Below are 17,532 nucleotides of genomic sequence, written 5' to 3' on the forward strand. Positions count from 1 at the left end.
TTTTTGGCACGGTGCTGTGAAGCCCAGGGAGCCTGATGGAGCCAGTGCAGGAGCTGCTTCAGCGCCTGGCAGCAAGACCAGCCCATGCACAGGATGCCGCATCCTCGTGTGCTGGTGTTGGAGGCACTGGGACGTTCATGTTGGCCAGCTGGGGAGGGAAGTTACTTTACATGGACCTTCACCAACCTGCCTGGAGAACGCCCTGAACTTCAGTTAACCCAAAGGTGCGTGTAAATTAGGTCTTCTCCATTTGCAGGACTTGCATCTGAACTATATCGACATGGCAATAAAGGACTGATGCCTGTATGGTAGTCTCTTATTTTTTTATTTTATATTGTATATTTTTTGGCATTTGAATGATGATGCTGGATTTGGGGGGAGCTTAGCGATTTAAAAGCAGATCTTCCTCTGTGCCAGCCCCATCCCGCTGCAGATGTGGCTGGATGACCCCACAAAGACCAGACGAGCACTGCGATTGCAAAAACGGAGCCTGCAGTTCCTGCGAGGTGGAGAGGGCGGTCTGCAAGGGTGGAGGTGCTGCCGGGGCTGGAAGCTGGGGCTGGAAAGCTGTCAGGAGATGAACAGGGTCACCAAGATGCTGTGCCACGCTGGAAGCAGGTTGGTGGCTGCTCTGGGGAGGCAGGTGGAGGTGGCTGGGAGGAACCGGCTGACATAAACAGATGCTGAGCTCATGTCTGTATTCATTTCTCCCCTTATTATTAACCCTAGGGGTCTAGGGTGTTGATGCCTGCACCTTAACGCAAACAAAGCCCAACACTGGAAGGAGTTACAGCAAGATTGCGTTTCATCTCAGGATTTCAGCTCCACCACCTGGGCACAACTTCTGTCCTTCCGCCTGGAGGCAGGGGCTGGGACAGAGGGGACAGCCCTCCCGTGAGCTGCACCCCAGTTCTGGATGGGATTGGGGCACTCTGCAGAAACAGTGAAAGAGATCTGCTTTGGCTCTGCTTTATCTGCACCACAAGGATTATTGGAAAGCCACGTTGAGAAATGCCCTGGCTAAAAAGGAAAATGAACTTCCACACAAAGACGGCTTGTTTGTGCAAAGGAGGAATAAAAAAAAAAAAAAAGGAATAAAGAAGCTGCCAACAAGCTGACATTAAACCCTGCGCTTACCTGCGACTCGCCTGATGCAATGACTGAATCCTTTCATTTGCAGCACCATAATCCAAGATGTTCTTTCCACAAAGCAAGAAAGTAGGTTAGCGTGAAGGCAGGGCTGGGGAGGGGGAAGGAGATAAGCAAGGCCTGATCCTGCACATCCTCTGAGCAGGGCTGAGACACTGATTTAACTGCTGGATTGGAGGTTGTTTTTGTTTGTTTGTTTGTTTGTTTTTTGTTTTTTTGAAAACCCTTCAAAGCCAGGCAGGGTGCTGCTTGAAGGCAGGGGCAGGATGGGACCCCCAGCCCCACTTCTAGCCCCTGCTGCCCCTCTTTGAGACAGGAGGCATCAAACAATAAAGCAAATAAAGAGGGCTGCACGTCCTGAGCCCTGCATGGATAGAAATGTATTTTCACATAGCAATATAACCAGTCACATCTCCTCCAGGCTGCAACCCCTCCGCTGGTGCATGTGCCAGGGGGTTTCACTGCAGGCAGCACAGCCCATCACCTGTGGGATGGCTGTCTGGCCGCAGCACAGGAGGTTCAAAGGATGTGTCTGGGCTGGGATATCGCTGTTCCTGCTTACATGTTAAATATCTAAGTTGTCCCAGCTCACTTTGGCACTTCTGCTCACTGCTGCTGCTGAGCATGTGGAAACAAAAGCCGATGCAGCAAGAGGTGCTTGTGTGTGCCGCTGAGCTACTTCTGTAGCAGCGTGAGGTCAGGCATCAGCTCCGATAAAGCACGCTGTACTCTCAGCCCATTATTTTATTAGCCCATTTTACCAAGTTGTTAGTAGCTTGAAAACACCCCTTCTTTTCCAGCTGCAAACTAAGCAGGAGGATTTAAAAAAAAAAAAAGAAAAAAAAAAAAGAGGAAGATCTCTCTTAACCCTACAGCTTTTTATCACCAGTGACAGGGAGGACTTAAATCACTTGAGGAGCCTTCACTTGAGGCAAAAACACAATGCTGGGGCTGCTAAAATCAAGCTGAAGGGCTTGGTATTCTGTACAACGGGGCTGTACGGTGTGCAGACCAAGGGAAGCAAAGCTGCCGAGAGGGTTAATTCACACCTGTAACTCTTCCAGTACTGCGCTGTGTCCAGCATCATCCTGCAAACCCGGCTCTGAGCACGGCCCATGCCCTTCTCTGCTGTTCCCTACCCACAGCGGGCATGCTAAAGGCAGAGGGACTGCAATCATATCTGGGGCTGCTGCTCTGAAACACCAGTGCTTTACCAAAGCCACTACTCTGCTTCCCTGGGAGAAGCCACTGCAGAGCACTTTCCAAGGTCATGCCAGGCAAGGACAGTGACTCCGTGCCATAAAAATACATAAAATTAAGATGTTCAGGTAAGCACAGCCCTACAGGTGTCTGCCTTCTGTCCTGGACTTCACTGGGGCTGTGCACAGCTCTGAAATAGATGAAATGTCCATTAAAATAAAGATCAAGTGACGCTGACATGCAGCGAGTGCAGCACATCCCTTCTTTTCTGCAGAACGAATGTAGTGGGATGGCGAAAGGGGCTCTAGGATGTGGGCTTGGCACTTTCCTGGACTTTCTCCAGGCTGTTTTTTCAACCCTTTCACCAGCGCTGCTGGAGATGGGCAGATGACACGGGGCATTCTTTTCATTCCAGGTTTTGGTTGTTCTCTTGTGCTCCGAGAAGGCGACCGCCACAGGAAGGGGTTGGGATGACCGTCATCCCTGGCTGGTGGCTTTGAGCACTTTCTCCATAAACACAGATGATATGAAGGCAGGCAGGTGACCTGCAGCCAGCTTCAGATCACCCCTTGGGCCATCCCTTGCAGGATTTACAGCTGCACAGCTCTTTAAAAGCTCTTTGAAAACAGCTGCCTGGGCAAGGTGATGACCTGGCTGCCCATGGATGCCACCTTTGATCCTGCCGGGAGCAAGTATTTAGGAAAAGAGTCAAAAGAAGCCTCTCCTTTGGTACTTCCCCAGTTTCTAGCAGCAAAAGCATTTCCTTGCTCAAGTTTAATATTTTTTTTTTGTAGGGAACAGCCAATACTGTCCATATCTTGGCTATCTGATGCACAGAAACCAATAGGATGGGAACTCAGGTCCTGATTTCTGCAAATCAGCACTCCCTACACCTCCCTGCTGTCCTTTGGCTGGATTGCTCCAGTTCCATCTTGGCTTTTCTGGGATACTGAGCAGAGATACGTGCACGTTTTGTTCAGCAGCAAGGCAATCCTCACCTCTGCAGCACCAAGCATCCCTTGTGTCGTTTCTTTTCCTGCCTTTAGATGCATCAGCCGCTTGATTTTCAGGTGCAGCATCTGCTGCTTGAGTGTAAACGGAGGTTTTGTACTGGGATCTCTTCAGCAGGGTGTGGTAATTAAGAGATCACATCCCCATCAAAACCAATGCATCTCGGTGTGCTTCGTGAATGCCGTAAGGGCTCACTGCAATCAGACCGTCTCTGTTGGAAGGATGCTTAATCTCCTGGCCTGCAGCAACAGGACCTTCCCCCCAATGCTGCCCTCTGATATTAAGCACATAAATTATTGAACAGACCAATAGCACTGCCCTTGTACCAAGTCAGCGCTGAGGAGTGACTGACACCCTCCTTTGCACATAATTGATCTGAAAACTTAATTGCACTACGGCTGTATGGGAAGGGGCTGGGGTTTGCAAACACTTGTTGCAGAATTCAGCATTCCCACTGCTAAAACCTACATTTTCATGACACTTTGAATGGTTTTGAATCTGTTTCTTTGTACCCCCAGCCCCATGCGGACCACAGTGGTGCTGTGCTTGGTGTCAGCATCAGTAATGACTAAATAGCACTTGTGCCCAACGCCTTCTGGAAAGGGTGCGTAAAGCCCCCAGTTTCAACAGGACAGCTGCTGCCCCACAGTGACAGTGGGACACCTGCGAGGATGTGGGCTCGCTCCACCCACCAGAGCACCTGAGCTGGGAGCTCTGGGAGGGGGACCAACCCTCCCCTTCTGGGTCAGCCCCATCTCAAGCTGCCAACCGTGTTAAGGATGGCCTGATGCATGCTTTGGCTGCGACTAACACATTTGCTCCCACTGCAATTTTATCCAGGCTTTTCAAACCGCTTTGTGAGGAACCGCAATAGATCTCCGGGAAGCCTCTGGCAGGTGGATGCCTTTGAATTTCCATTTGCAGAACACACCTGATGCATCCAGGGCTGGGGGGAGGACAGAGTGCCCAGCTGAGGTCTGGGGACAGGCAGTCTTCAGGTATTTTCCACTAAAGCTCCAAACCTGGCACCTCTTTAAAGCATTTTACTGTAAGAGAGCAGGTGACAGTTGCATGGAGGTGGGGAAGAGTATGCGGGACAGAACCCAGCCGCCCCTCCTCTCTCCAGGCACCCAAAACCTCCTTACTTCCCTCCTACCCATCATGCTTCATCATGATGCCTCTACCTTTTCAACAGAGGAACAATTCTGAAAAAAATACAGCTAAAGTTTTTTTTTTGTGCGCGCGCACGCCTGCCTGCCTGCTCTGGCCACCTGAAACAACCTTCTGTTTGGATGCAAGCACCGAAGCATTTCTCAAAGCAGTTCTTCCTCCTGACATTAAATACTTATGCAAGCAGCACCAGGGGAAGCCAGGCACTTTTGCCGCAGCAGGATGGCGCAGTGCTGGGAGCCACGGAGAGCCCGATTTAACCGGCGATGAGATGGCAGGCGCTTGCAAAACACAGCTCAGTGTGAGCCTCCCATTCCCCCACCAGCTGCGCTGCTCCCTGCAGCATCCCCAGCATCACATTCTCATCCTGACAGCCCCGGGGGCTGAGCATCCGACCCAGCGGACCCCTGTGGGGAGAGGAAAAGGCAGGCTGGGCTGCTCTGGTGCCTGGGTAGGTTGCAGATGTAGGGAGAGAAATGGAAACCTGGGAATGGACCTGGAAACCGAAGGCTCAGCAGGACCGAGGGGCATGGAGTGTGCACGGGTAGCGTCTGCGGTGGGATGGGAGCAGAGCACTGGTGCAGTGCAGCCGTGGGCCCTTGCCTCTCACACCCCAGCACCTTCCTTGCTCTGCCTTATTTTGGGGGATGGATGCTGGCAGAGGGAGGATGCTCGTCTCTGTGCTTTGCAGTTGCTGTAGCAACTGTGGTGTCTCTGGCAGCAGGAACACGTGCTTCCTACAGCCAGCATCAGTGCGATCCTGCTACTTGCAGATATTTTTTCCCCTGCTCAAAAAGAGCCCCCCCCCCCCCCAAACCCTGAGCAGTAGCGACCAGAGACCAGGAGGTGCTTCTGAAGCAGCAGCGGAGGTGCAGGGCAGCTCACACACCGAGCGACATGGATGCTGCTGTGCCTTTCCTCTCCTGGGCCATCTTTAGAACACGAGTCAAAGCCTCCTCCAGAGCCTTTGCTGCTCCCCCTCGGCTCTGCGGCAAGCACAACCCTGCCTTACAGCATCTGCTTTGGGGGAAAGGAAACAACAATGAGTCTTGATCAAAGCATTCTCAGCAGTGGAGGATCTGCACAAGCCTTGCTGAGTTATTTCCCTGATTAATGACTTCCAAATAATAGAGCTTTTTGTTCACAGGCTGGATTCATTTGGTATCCATTTCCATGCATCTTGCAGGACTTTGCCTACTAAGTTGAAAATCCCATTACTCCCCCATTTCCATCACTTTTGTACATCACAAGCCATGACCAAATCTTACTTCCCTTTCTCTTTGGGAAAGCAGAGACTGAGCTCCTTGGGCCAGCCCATGAAATACTCTGGTGCCTCTTCTTGGCTCCTCAACACCTTGCCAATCACTCTGGTGTTCGACCTCAAGGCATCAAAACCAAGCACACTTGGCCAGGGCCATGCTCACACAACCTCTGACTTCTACCAAAGCCACCCCACTTGTGTTCCCCAGGTCACGGTGGTTCTCTGGCCACGTGTCACCACAGGCACCCGCGTCCATTCAGAGCCCACCAAGCCGTGCTCCACAATATCTATGTGAATTTCCCCAGGAAGGGGACTTTACACCCAGCTCAAATAAAGCACATGCTGCTGGCCTCTGCCCAACACACCTAACGATCCACGTCAGTGGGCAGAGATGGAGGAGGAGGAAGCAAGCAGAGCTGCAATGCTAATGCTCCGTGATCCCTCTATCCATTGCTGTGGGTTACGACTATTTTGGTTTTATTTGCAGGATTAGGCCCCAGGCTTGCATAAATGGGAACGCTGTTTCCAGAAGGCACTGATTCGGCCTTTCCACCACCTGCTTTGGGGATGGCCAGAGCAGCCAGGGGCTGCAAGTAGGGTTGGTCTTCACAATATGGGGAGGCAAAAAGGCAGCAAGATGCTTCCACCCTTCCCACCTCGAGAAGCCGCCTTCTAAGCATTGCTGGTGGGAATGGCACCTTCCTTCCCTCTTCAGGTGCCCTGTGTCAGCTTCACCACCATCCAGAAATGAGCAATGCTCAGGGAGGTCTGCTGTCACCCAAGACTGGGTTTTCCACCTCACTCATCGCTTGATGAGCCAGTTTTCTGGGCTGCAGCTGGAGCTTTATGTCCCCTGGGAAGCCTTCTTTAAGAGCAGGTTTGCCAGTTGGGGAATGTTTCACTGCTATTTTCAGCCTGGGACGTTTCTCTCCTCCCCTCCCCCCCACTTTTTTTTTTTCCTCCTTCAAAACACAACAGAAAAGCTGTCAACAAATCAAAGAAGAGTGATCTCAGTCTAAAATACGAGCCCTGGCATGGGAGGGCATTTGACTCAGAAGCCACTTCCCATCTTTGGAGACTTGAAGTATGTTCCACTTCGTCATCCTGGAGGTCTTTAAACACTTATAAAAACAGAGCTTATTTATCCACAGTCAGAACAGCCTATCTATTATCTTGAAGGCTGAATTCAGAAAGTTTCTACAGAAATTTATTGGTTTCATTCCTACCAGTCTGAACAGAAGTTTTCCACTGAGTCTGTCAAAATAGAAACGTCTCAATTCCAATTTCCTTCAGTCTTTAGAAAGACGTGACATTAATTGTGTTAAAAAGCACTTTTGTTAGTTACTGAGAAAGCAAGAGTCTGGCAACTCTTCTTGACCACTAGCTATTAACTTTTGTGAAGTCTCCTTTAGTATCGATTTGATCCAACACAGTGGTTTTATCCACCAGCAAACTCAGCAGTGACTGGAGCCAAAGGGACCAACTGCAGACGAGGATTATTGGCATCGACTCTCAAAGACTCCTGCTGCTGCTGGGCAAAGCTTTTCTGACCCTCTCAAGGCTTGCTTGCATCCCTGTTGTTGGAAAGAATGGAGATGTGGAGGCACACTGTCAACCTGAGGCCAGGGAGAGCGGGCGTAAATACATGCAGAGCAATTTCATCTACACTTGCGATGCTTCCAGCAGGACTCAGGCAACCACCTAATGGCTTGCAGGAGCTTTGCTTTAGTCTGACTTCATGTCAGGCTATGTTTCACGAACAGCTCAATCTTGTGATAATGCAGCACAAGGGAAAGGTGGTTTGGAAAAACGTGCATTAAGGGAACCGCCTCCTCCATCTGATCACCGCAGGATGCTCTGGGGTCACTCCTGCCAGTGTTTTGTCAGGCTGGAGCTGCGTGGGCAGCCAGAAACCCAGCTCCTCACCTGCTTCCTCACACCAGCCCTCCTGCCTGCTTCTGTTCAACCCCCGTGCTAGGGAAGGAGACTCCTCGCTCATGTCTCAGCCCATCAGGCAGCCGGGATGCAGGCACCCCACAGAGATACGACCAGGGCATTGGCACGTCACAGGAAAACTCAGATCTACCACGTATTTGCTGCCAACTGTCCCCGTACACACTTGGCCATGGCTCTTTGTGAAGCACCAGGACTTGACACTGTGCCTTCAGAACTGAAAGCAGGCTTTGCTTTGCAACGTACACCTTTGAAATGGTGTGGTTTGGTGGATGCTCAGAGATCTGTGGAGGGATCCATGTAAGGAATCATGCAACAGAAACCCAGACAGAGGAGATTTCAGATAAGAAGAAAAGCTGAAAACCTGTTTGATCCATCATCACTTTAACATGAACTCACTTGGAGAAAATTAACTTTCAGGCTTGAGGATTGGTATCTAATACTCCAAATCTTTCGACAACTTGAAGCCAAAAAACCAGTTGAAGATGTTTTGGTCGGAAAATGTCTTCTGCACCTCCCTTGCTGTCAGAGCACACACCGGAGCATTTGGAGGCTTCATATCTACAGGAGTGCGAAGGACCAGGTCCCTGGGCAGAACACCAGGAGAAGCCTTCAATCAGCACAGACCTTCAGCTCTGCCCTTAATTTTAGGACTCCATTCAAAGTTTTAGACCACAGATGTGGTTATTAAGGGTTGAGGAAGATCTGCTCATGGCTTCTGCTCAAGTTGAGACTCCTGCAGAGAAGAGCAAGTAGCAGTGCAAGCGTGTGCCACAGAGACCTCATTTCACTCCAATTGTGCTTTCAAGCACTGGCCTATCCATAGTTTCTGGAGACCGGAAAGCATAAGGTATTGGGTCAGGGTGATGGAACCTCATGTTCTATGTCCTGGTTTTACACCTGAATTATTCACTGGCCTCATCGCAGCTTGTCCTGACTTCTCCTGCCTGGATGAAGAGGAGAACCAGGCTCCTCATTTCCATTATTCAGCTTTCTGAAATGGCCACATCCAGCCTAAAGAACAGCCCTGCCACATGCCCTTTGCGCAGCCAGCAAAAGCCTCAATTATGGGCCACCAGACCCGCTGTTTACAGGAAGCACCAGCACAGGGCACAGAATTAGAAAGACCGCAAGGAAGTGAGGGATTAGTTACTGGAGATTAAAGGGCATAGAAAAGCCACAGGACAAATCAGTGGGGCCTAAGCAATGGTAGCTGCTATTTCAGTCTTCCAGCTGCTGGCATTTGCACCAGTCACGCTGCAGCACAAGAATGTGGGAGGAATTCAGCAGGACGGATGGTTGCTCTGCTTTTTGGACCAGTAAAACACATCAAAGAATAGGTCCTAAACCTGCTGGAGAGAGAGGAAGGATGTTCACTCCACATACTCCCTTCCACAACCATTCCCGCGAATCTTTGTTCTCCTCCAGTGCAATTCCTGCTTTTGGGCTCCCTGTCCAGGCCAAGCTGCTGTGGCCAGCCCTGACTGTCGGCACAGCCACTGCGACATGCCCATGGATTAGCCAAAATAAAGCATCTCCTCAACCCTGAAAAGAAGTGGGGTAGGGACAAGGTCTGAAATCTCAAGCCCTTCAAGACAGTCTCAAGGGGAGCTGGTGTTTTCTCGGTAAATCTTGGAATACCCACAGAAGGAAGAGGGGGACATACACTGTATGGAAAAGGTTAATCCTGATCCAGTCCAGTCAAATCCCTCTCAAGACCGTTTATTCTCTAGGCTTTTGCCTTTATTTTACGCACCACAACCTCCCTTTCCTCTACAAACTTCAAACCCACCAGCACTATCTCCTGCAGAATGCAATGCAGGCAGAGCTCACGGCCGAGGTGTCCAGAGAACACCTGGATATCACAGGGGACTTCTGCAAAGCTGAAAAACAACATGAATTTCACTTTCTTGAGCAGCCCGCCTGCACTGAGATGCTTTTGCAACCCCTCCTTGGTCGACTTCAAAGGGCAGCAGAGATGCATCACGCCTATATTACACAGCAGCATCTCAGCATCAGCACTGCAATACCTCCTAGGCCTTATTGCTGAGGGTCTAAGGCTTGGATTGCAAACACAGAGCCAGGTTCCAAGAGCACAGGGAATTTCTGCAGCTTCTCAAGCAGAGATACCGTTAACATGCTAGCCCTCATTCTAGTTCTTCTGAGGTTGTTTATTTTTTGGTGAGGTCTGCTTTTCGCTAAATCTGGCCACCAAGATTACAGCGGCTGCCCACGAGCTCTGAAATTTTGGGCTGTCATTGGATCAGGTGATGCAACTGATGCAGCCCTGGCTCAATAGGAACGCGGCCATGGACTCAACCCCCAGCCCTGCTCCTGCAATTTGCATGATGCTGCTGGAGACGACAGCAATGCGGTAGTGGGAGGGAGGGAGGGAGGGAGTATGCTCAGTCTGGAGAGGCAGCAGGAGTTCAGCAGGGCTTTCTTTTTTGTTGTGTTTTTTTTTTTTTCATTCTCCCCGCAACAAATATAAAGAAAGGATGAACGAGCTTATTTTTACAGCCTCAGAGAAATACCCAGCCACTATTAGCTTAACATATGCTGTCATGGTGAAGAAAGTAAAGGCTTATACTTGCCTGAATGGATTAGCTGAAAAAACCCACCCCAAAAACCCTTCCATGAACCAGCAGCATTTCCCTCAGCTATGTACCTGATCCACAGCCCAGTGACTTCCAGACCAGAACCTGACCTGCTGTACATAACAAAAGAAAAGCACCATCTCAGGTTTCCATCATTTTTGTGGAATCTGAAGCGCATGGAGCCCACCCTCCCCTCCCAACTGTCAGCCCCACTGAAGTGGAGGCAATGCCAGCTCTCCAATGACAATAACATACGAACTGCCCAGAGTATTTCCTTCTCTCCAGTCTCAACATGTAGAAAACGCTGCCACAATGTCCAAAAGCCCCCTGTAAATCCCAGCAGAAGCTCAGGTACCTGCAATAACCGCCACAGAGTAGCTGTGCTGAGCCAAGAGGGCACTACAGGTGACAACCATTGCTTTAGAGAAATAACATTACCAATAAACAAGCTCAACAGCACCTTCTCTTCTTGGAGGGAGGCACTTAAGATGAAGGGCATCCATGCCACAGCTGCTCAATTAATTAACTCAATTTATTTTAACCAGGATCTCCTGGGTTTCTGCTGGGTCATCAGGTGCCTGGACTCAGGACAGGGGGGTAACCCTGCTCTGGGGGCTCTCTTGGTACAGAGAGACTATATTTTTCTCTGCTCCTCATACCACTTTCTTCTGCCACCACATCATGTAATTCACCTTATTACTGAAGTGGCAAAATCAACTTCAAGAGTTCAGGATCCACGAAGCAGAGATTGGAGCTTGCGTGTGGTTCACTGACACATGAAAGGAAAAAAAAAAATCCTGCTAATGGAAAAAGTCCTCAATAGCTTCATCCAAGCAAACAACACTCCCCCTGAAAATAAAACAAAGCCCCACAAAAAGATCAACTTAAAAATGCAGGAAATGCTAGCAAATGTATTTATTCCCTTTTGCAGCTGTAATTCTGCTTTCAAGTACATCTGCCTCACCAGCCTGCCCTGCGTTCACCTGACTGTGTGCAATTTTCCTGCTTTATTCTGTGTTCAAAATGACTGCAGTAAAGAGCAGAGCCAGAAGCAGCATTTCTGCTCAAGGTACTCTCCTGCCCTACACCCGATGGGGCAGCCGGAGGGTGGCAATGGATGGGATGGTGGTGGCCGAGACCGCATCCCAGACACTGTTTTCTTCCTAATTGTATTCCTATCCAATATATTATAGTGAGGAATAAAAAGGGGATTCTGCCTTATCTTGCAATTTTATTTTTTTTAAACTTTTTCAACCATGTAAGTGGCCAAAGCATTTTTAAGCTGCCTCTCCTGCTACTGTGTCCCAGTGCCACTGTGGGTCACACTTCAGCATCCAGCAGCTTGCAGCAGGGGACAGGACTGGGGGCAACCAGTCTGCTCGGGCGCTTTAATAGAAACTGGCTCCGACTGTGCCAGCCTGGCGGGTTTTGAATTAAACTGCAGTTATAAGGTGCAATTAGAAGCAGGGGATGCTGTGCCAAGAGCTCAGATGTGAAGCATGAAAAAAAAATACAAATCCATCCCCCAAACCTGTATTTCTCCTGTGACATACCGGGTAAGGAGGAAGATCTTTTCCCAAAATTGGTTCAGCAAGGTCTCTTCCTCATGGCTCTCACTCAACTCAACAGTTAATTTGGCAAAGGGAGACCTTTGGAGATGGCAATGCTGTTCGATCTTCCAGCCCATCTGGATAAAATCACAATTCAATGAAATTGCTGGTTCTTTATCTTCATGCAGCATCATCGTACAGTTAATTTCAAGCCTTCCAGTAAGCTGTAATACATCTTTTAGCCTAAGAGCTCTTTTGCATGACACTGAAATAGACCCCAGTCTGCATACATCTGCTGCCAAGACAAATGCATGGTTCAGCAGCAGTAAAGAGGATATAAAAGACTCCCACGTTACAAATGTAGGAGGCAGAGGATATTTTAGCATGGCAGTGGTTACACTTTTGGCAGCTCTGCTATAATAAACTTTGTTTTCAGAGCCTTAAAATATTCCCTGTGCAGCGAAGACTGACATATCTGCTTTCAGAGGAGCTGTTTCAGGGGTTGGGGATGGTGAACAGAGCTTGGGAACATGGGGGAACACAAAGAAGATGGAGTTAATATCATCCTACATTTCAATAGGTATTTCCTCACAAAATGCAAATCCCTACATATACCATTGGGTCCTGGTAGGCAAGGGAAGTATGCTGAGGCAGGCCAAGGCTGAAAATATGGGAGAGAAAAGGGATGTAAGACACAAATTTTGTGTAGGAAAAGTCCTTGGAGACCTCCTCCACCTTCCCATCCGATGGAGTGCTCTCAAGTCACTTGCCATCACCAGGATGTCACCGTGAGGGTGCTTGTCCAAACCTATGTTACTGCCTCGAAGCACAGGTCCCACAGTTACAGCTGGCAGGTGGACACTTTTGCTGACTTTGATCAAATCTTTAACGTTTTCACCCAGATACAGTATGCAAGAACTTTTCTGGCTCCACCTGCTCGAGATGTGTGAGCACAACTGCAGCAGTCACCCTTGCCATGTTATTCACAGTAGGCAAAGAGGATGAAGGAGTGAAGGGCAGTAACCAGGTTGGGTGGAAGCATTTGTGCTGCAGAGCAAATCAAGAGTGCACCAAAAGGGGAGAGGAAAATTTGCTTAAGACTCTAGGGGAGCCGGAGGACTTTGGCTTCCATGTTTCCCAAGTCATCCTGAACTCAAATGACCAACCAGGCACCAGGATTAGGGCTCCATACTCTGTTCCTTTTGGTTGGGCTTGGTCAAAAGAGGGTGGTGAGCACCCAGCTCTTCCCATCGTCTCCTTTGAGGCCACCACTGCTGGCAGTCAGTGCCAGCAGGCAATGCGGGGTTCCTGCCTTCTGCTCCACAAAGTCACGCTGAGAAACACCAGGCAGAAGCAACTTCCCACTGCAGCTGGCTGGGAGGTATAATTTGTGCCACAGAGGTGCTTATGGAGATAATTAGCAGTGATGACTCATACCTTAATGCACTCTGGAATGGCAGGAATAGCAGTGAAAACCTTGATCCAGTCCATTTTTTGAGCATAAAAGGAGAGCTCGTCTCATGTAGTTGATGGGAAGGGGCGTCAGGAGGGACAGCATCACGACTCAAGATACGACCTGGTGCTGCTGCTCTCTGCACTCCCCTGGAGGCAAGAGAGGGTTGTCCTCCGGGAGCCAAACACGGTCACCGTGACGCTGAGGGAAATGTGTTCTACTCACGACCACCATTTCTCTTTGCTCTGGGAACTCAGCCCAACAAGGAAAGATTGCTTTGAAATGTCAGGATGGATTTCCAGTCCCAGTTTCTGAGCTTTTCATCCACTTTTGCTGTGGCTGTAAAGGGACAAGACAATTTAAGACCAGTTCTAGCCACAAACACAGCATGCTGCTTGTACAAAGTGCACAAAGAAGGGTTTGCTCTGAAAAGGTCTCATGGCTCAGTAGGGTCCCCACCAAGCTGGCAGCAAATCTTTGTTGAGTCCTGTCAAAGGCTCTTGGCCAAGCCCCAAGTATCATATTTACCATCAGCCTACTAAAAGAGAGAGAGGTACCATCAGGGAATCGCTTCAGTGCCTGGTATGTTAAAGAACTGACTTGTCACCAACGTTTCTGCAAGCTGCTGTGGCTCAGATCCTCGGCTGAACCAGAGGCCAACACGGTGGAGCAGAGGAGAGCAGGGAATAGGTAGTTTTCTACTGTCTCCCACTCCCTTCCCCCCAAAAAAACATTTCTCAGGGTCCAACCTGTGGTAAGAAAGGGGTGAAGTCTCTGTGTCCATTCAGATCAGTCTCAGCCATCAATTTCTTGCAGAAAGGATAGCTAAGAGCTCAGATGAATAGCAAAGCAGGCACAAAGCCATGCACTTTGAAACAAAACTTGGACAAATATTGACCTAACCCAAAGTACAGGCTTAGTGTCAAACCCAAAGGGAGATCTGGTCAATGGGACCAGCAGGACTTCATGTGTCAGGTGCAGTCCAGACACCTACACATTTCTGTGGGTACGCAGAGTCAAGTTTAGTAACAAGTAAACTGAACAATGTTGTTTTTTGTGATGTTTTATGCATCCATACAACCCTAGAAATTCTACCCTGCCAGTTACGGTTTCTGGGCCAGCGAGAAAAATACTTATTATCATCATGACTCTTTTGAAAAGCTCATTGCTACGTGTGCTGAACTTGGATGGGGTCTCAGTATGAAGGATTTTGAGAGCATGTGACAGCATTACAGTTTCATGCTAATCCATCCTCATTGTGTGCTATGAAAAACAAATAAAAACCACCACCTTCTAATCCCTAGGTTACTGACTGTGGGAAAAATGTGTTTGCCATGGCCTTCACGAGCACTTTTAAGTGTCACACTTTTGTATTTATTTATTAATAAGGGAATGCATAACACGCTGTTCCTAAGCTGTGTAGCTAGGTTGCAAAACCCACGCAGCATCCCCCCCCAGGACCCCCTTGCCGTCCCCACCTGGAGCTCCACGCCTTGCCTGGCGTCGCCCAGCTTCTTCTGCGCAGGGACTCCCCAGTAACCACTGCTGGGTTCCTAGGAGGTTAAAGGGGAAAAAAAAAAAAAAAAATTACTTTGCTACCAGATCGAGTATCAAAGCAATACAAAGAACCGGGTATGTTCATGGCCCACAGGCTGAGCCCTCTAACACAACGCCAGGTGCGGAGTCCTGCCGGGGGTGAGCCTCCCTCTGGCGGCCCCGCAGCTCGGATCTCTGCAGATGCACGTGGCCCAGGAGGGGGAAGGGTCTGGGATTCAAACTTCAGACAAATACTTTAATCTCATTTTCCCTTTCCAACCAGCAAGGTCAGGCAGTTCCCAAGGGGAAAGCCATCATGGACTGGGAACCATTTTTGTACCCTTGCCTCTTTACAACCCAGGACAAGGAGCCAAAGGACCTCCTAAAAGTTGGCAATGGGCAGCAATGGAGCAAGTGCTCCAAGCAGGGCGGGTCCTGCCCTGCACGCACATACACAAGGGGTCCTGCACACTTGGAGGGGGTCACGTTGGCCAACATTTCAGGCAACAGAATAATAAAGATGATGTAGTCATAGAAAGACATGCAAGCCCAGCTCTGCTCTGCTAAAACCAAATTTTCCTTTTAATACTTGCACCTCTCACACTGAAAGATGTCTAGGTTTAGCCTCTGCTGATCTTCTGTCCCAGAATCCAGCAGGGCACCAGCCACCCACTGCTAATTAACGCAATGGATAACTCAGCAGCATAAGTCACCTCAAGTTACCTCGGCTATGGAGCACAGCAAATCCTTCCGCAACAAAACAGTGCGGCAGGAATTATCTCGATCTGTAATTGCTCTGAGCAGACAATAAAGCAGCTCATGCTGGTGGAAGTAGCCACTTAGAGGTAATAACCCTGTGAGTAACAATAATGTTAGATAGCAGATACTTGATAAAAGGCAGGGAACAAAAGAAAAAGCTTTCTTCATTATACAAAGAACGGATGTTTTCTCTTTGCTTCCTTTGGTTCAGAAATGCATTTAGCTCTTTGGAGAGAGGCAGAGGACAGATCAGCAGCACACACAAAGAAAAAGCATCATTTTCCACGAGTGAGATCATAGGCAGGAAAATTAGTTTTCTCCTTTTAATCTTTCCTGATTTCTACCCAGACGGCATCCGTTTTATTTTCTTCAAGAGAAATGTCTGCATATGGTTGGAAAAAAACCTGCCCTGGAGAGCCCTGCAATAGCTGCCTCCAGTCCCTGTTGACTCTGGGTGGAGAATAAATCCGGAAAAAAGACAGGTCCTGGTTAGGACCGTGGTCTTCAATCTGGTTTGATGGCCATCTGAGACCTCTGCAGTGGTCACTATATCCCAACTCAGCTGCCCAGGGAGCTCAGACATGGCTGAGGAGGGAAGATGCTCCTGAAGAATCCTTCTGCACTTCCTAAAAGACCACAGTGAAAAGAAAGAAATCACCCCATGCTCACTGTTTGGAAGTAATCCCTCTCCTCGGGCTGCCACAAGGAAGATGCGAGCTGAATGACACGTAAATCAGAGTGAAGAGAAATCACAGGAATAGCAAAACCTAGCAGGATTTTAGAGGGATTTAAAGACCCCAGTGCACAGCTGGACACACTGCAGACCACGCTCCAGCCACACCAGGATTTGCCCTGTAAATGAACGAACACTGGGCTTTGAGATGGCCGTCTGCAGCACAGAGGCAGTGCACCAGGGGACAGCTCTGCAGGACTGCAGAGGTTCAGCACTGCTCATTAAAGTGCTGGGGAAATGTGAATGAACCAGATGAATGGATGAATAAATGAATGAAGGGAGGAAGAACGAGTGAATGAATATTGCATTGAGTTGGTGCCTTTCATCCTGGGATCGTGGAGCCGTGCAGCTCAGCTGCTGCACAGAAACCGTGTCCGTGCTCTCTGGGGAAACCCCCGGCCAAAACACATCAGATTATTTCCCAGGGCTGTCAACAGAGCCCTTTTGGGGAAGACGTGGCATATGGACGCGTATTATTTGAAGCATGAGGCTTCCCCCTAACCAAATCCCTCCAATTCCCTCTTCGTCAAAGTGACAGATCATTACTTTTGGAGTTGCTCTCATTCTTGCTGTTCGAGACACTGAGCGATTTCCATGGCAACGACATCCCAGCCCTTCCAGGCCTTTTCCCAACCTCTATCATCTTCTGTCGAGTCACACTGGCGCATACCCAGGAGAGACAAGCGGCAGGGACATGATGGTGCCTGTTGGCACTGGGAGGGTTAAAGGACCCCCCCAGCTCACAACCAAGGGACAGCACAGGGCTTGCAGGCAGCCATGAGGATTTTTAAGGATATTCAGGGCATGCTGAACTGAGATATCATTTGCTGGAGGTTTTACTGTGCTAAATGCAATGTGCAATGGGCTAATGCCAATGACCGGCATAAATGTGGATGGGCTCAGGGCAGTTTAAATGGGGATACCTGAAGGAAGCAGGGAGGATTTCTCATTGGGGAGGAATGGGTCAGCCCACGATGCGCTCCTGCAGGAGCCCATGATGCTCCTGAGCAGGGCCAGGACTGAACCCGGGTGCTACGGGAGTCACTTAGCTTATAGGTGCTTTTGGCCCGTGCCTCTGACTGCTCTTGGCTGCAAAGCTGCAGAGCATGGCTGCATGAGCCAGCTCGCTTTGGGAGGACATCTGAGGCCTGAAGCAAAAC

At 49.4% G+C, this 17,532-nt stretch overlaps 1 long non-coding RNA gene across 2 annotated transcripts in view; it reads right to left on the reverse strand.

The window, feature by feature from the left end:
• Nucleotides 1–374: 374 nt before the first annotated feature.
• The window catches only part of LOC118248280 (uncharacterized), a 280,200-nt gene continuing 263,042 nt past the window's right edge, over nucleotides 375–17,532 (reverse strand). Inside the window, exons 23-25 of one of the 2 annotated variants that reach the window (XR_007708708.1) lie at nucleotides 14,823–14,897; nucleotides 11,895–13,683; nucleotides 375–932 (exon numbers count right to left, since the gene is read on the reverse strand). This is a non-coding gene — a long non-coding RNA (uncharacterized LOC118248280). Of the gene's footprint in view, nucleotides 933–11,552; nucleotides 13,684–14,822; nucleotides 14,898–17,532 lie in introns of those variants that run through there. The other variant, XR_004778707.2, reaches the window with a different exon arrangement.

Source organism: Cygnus atratus, chromosome 10, assembly GCF_013377495.2.
Source record: "Cygnus atratus isolate AKBS03 ecotype Queensland, Australia chromosome 10, CAtr_DNAZoo_HiC_assembly, whole genome shotgun sequence".
NCBI lineage: Eukaryota > Metazoa > Chordata > Aves > Anseriformes > Anatidae > Cygnus > Cygnus atratus.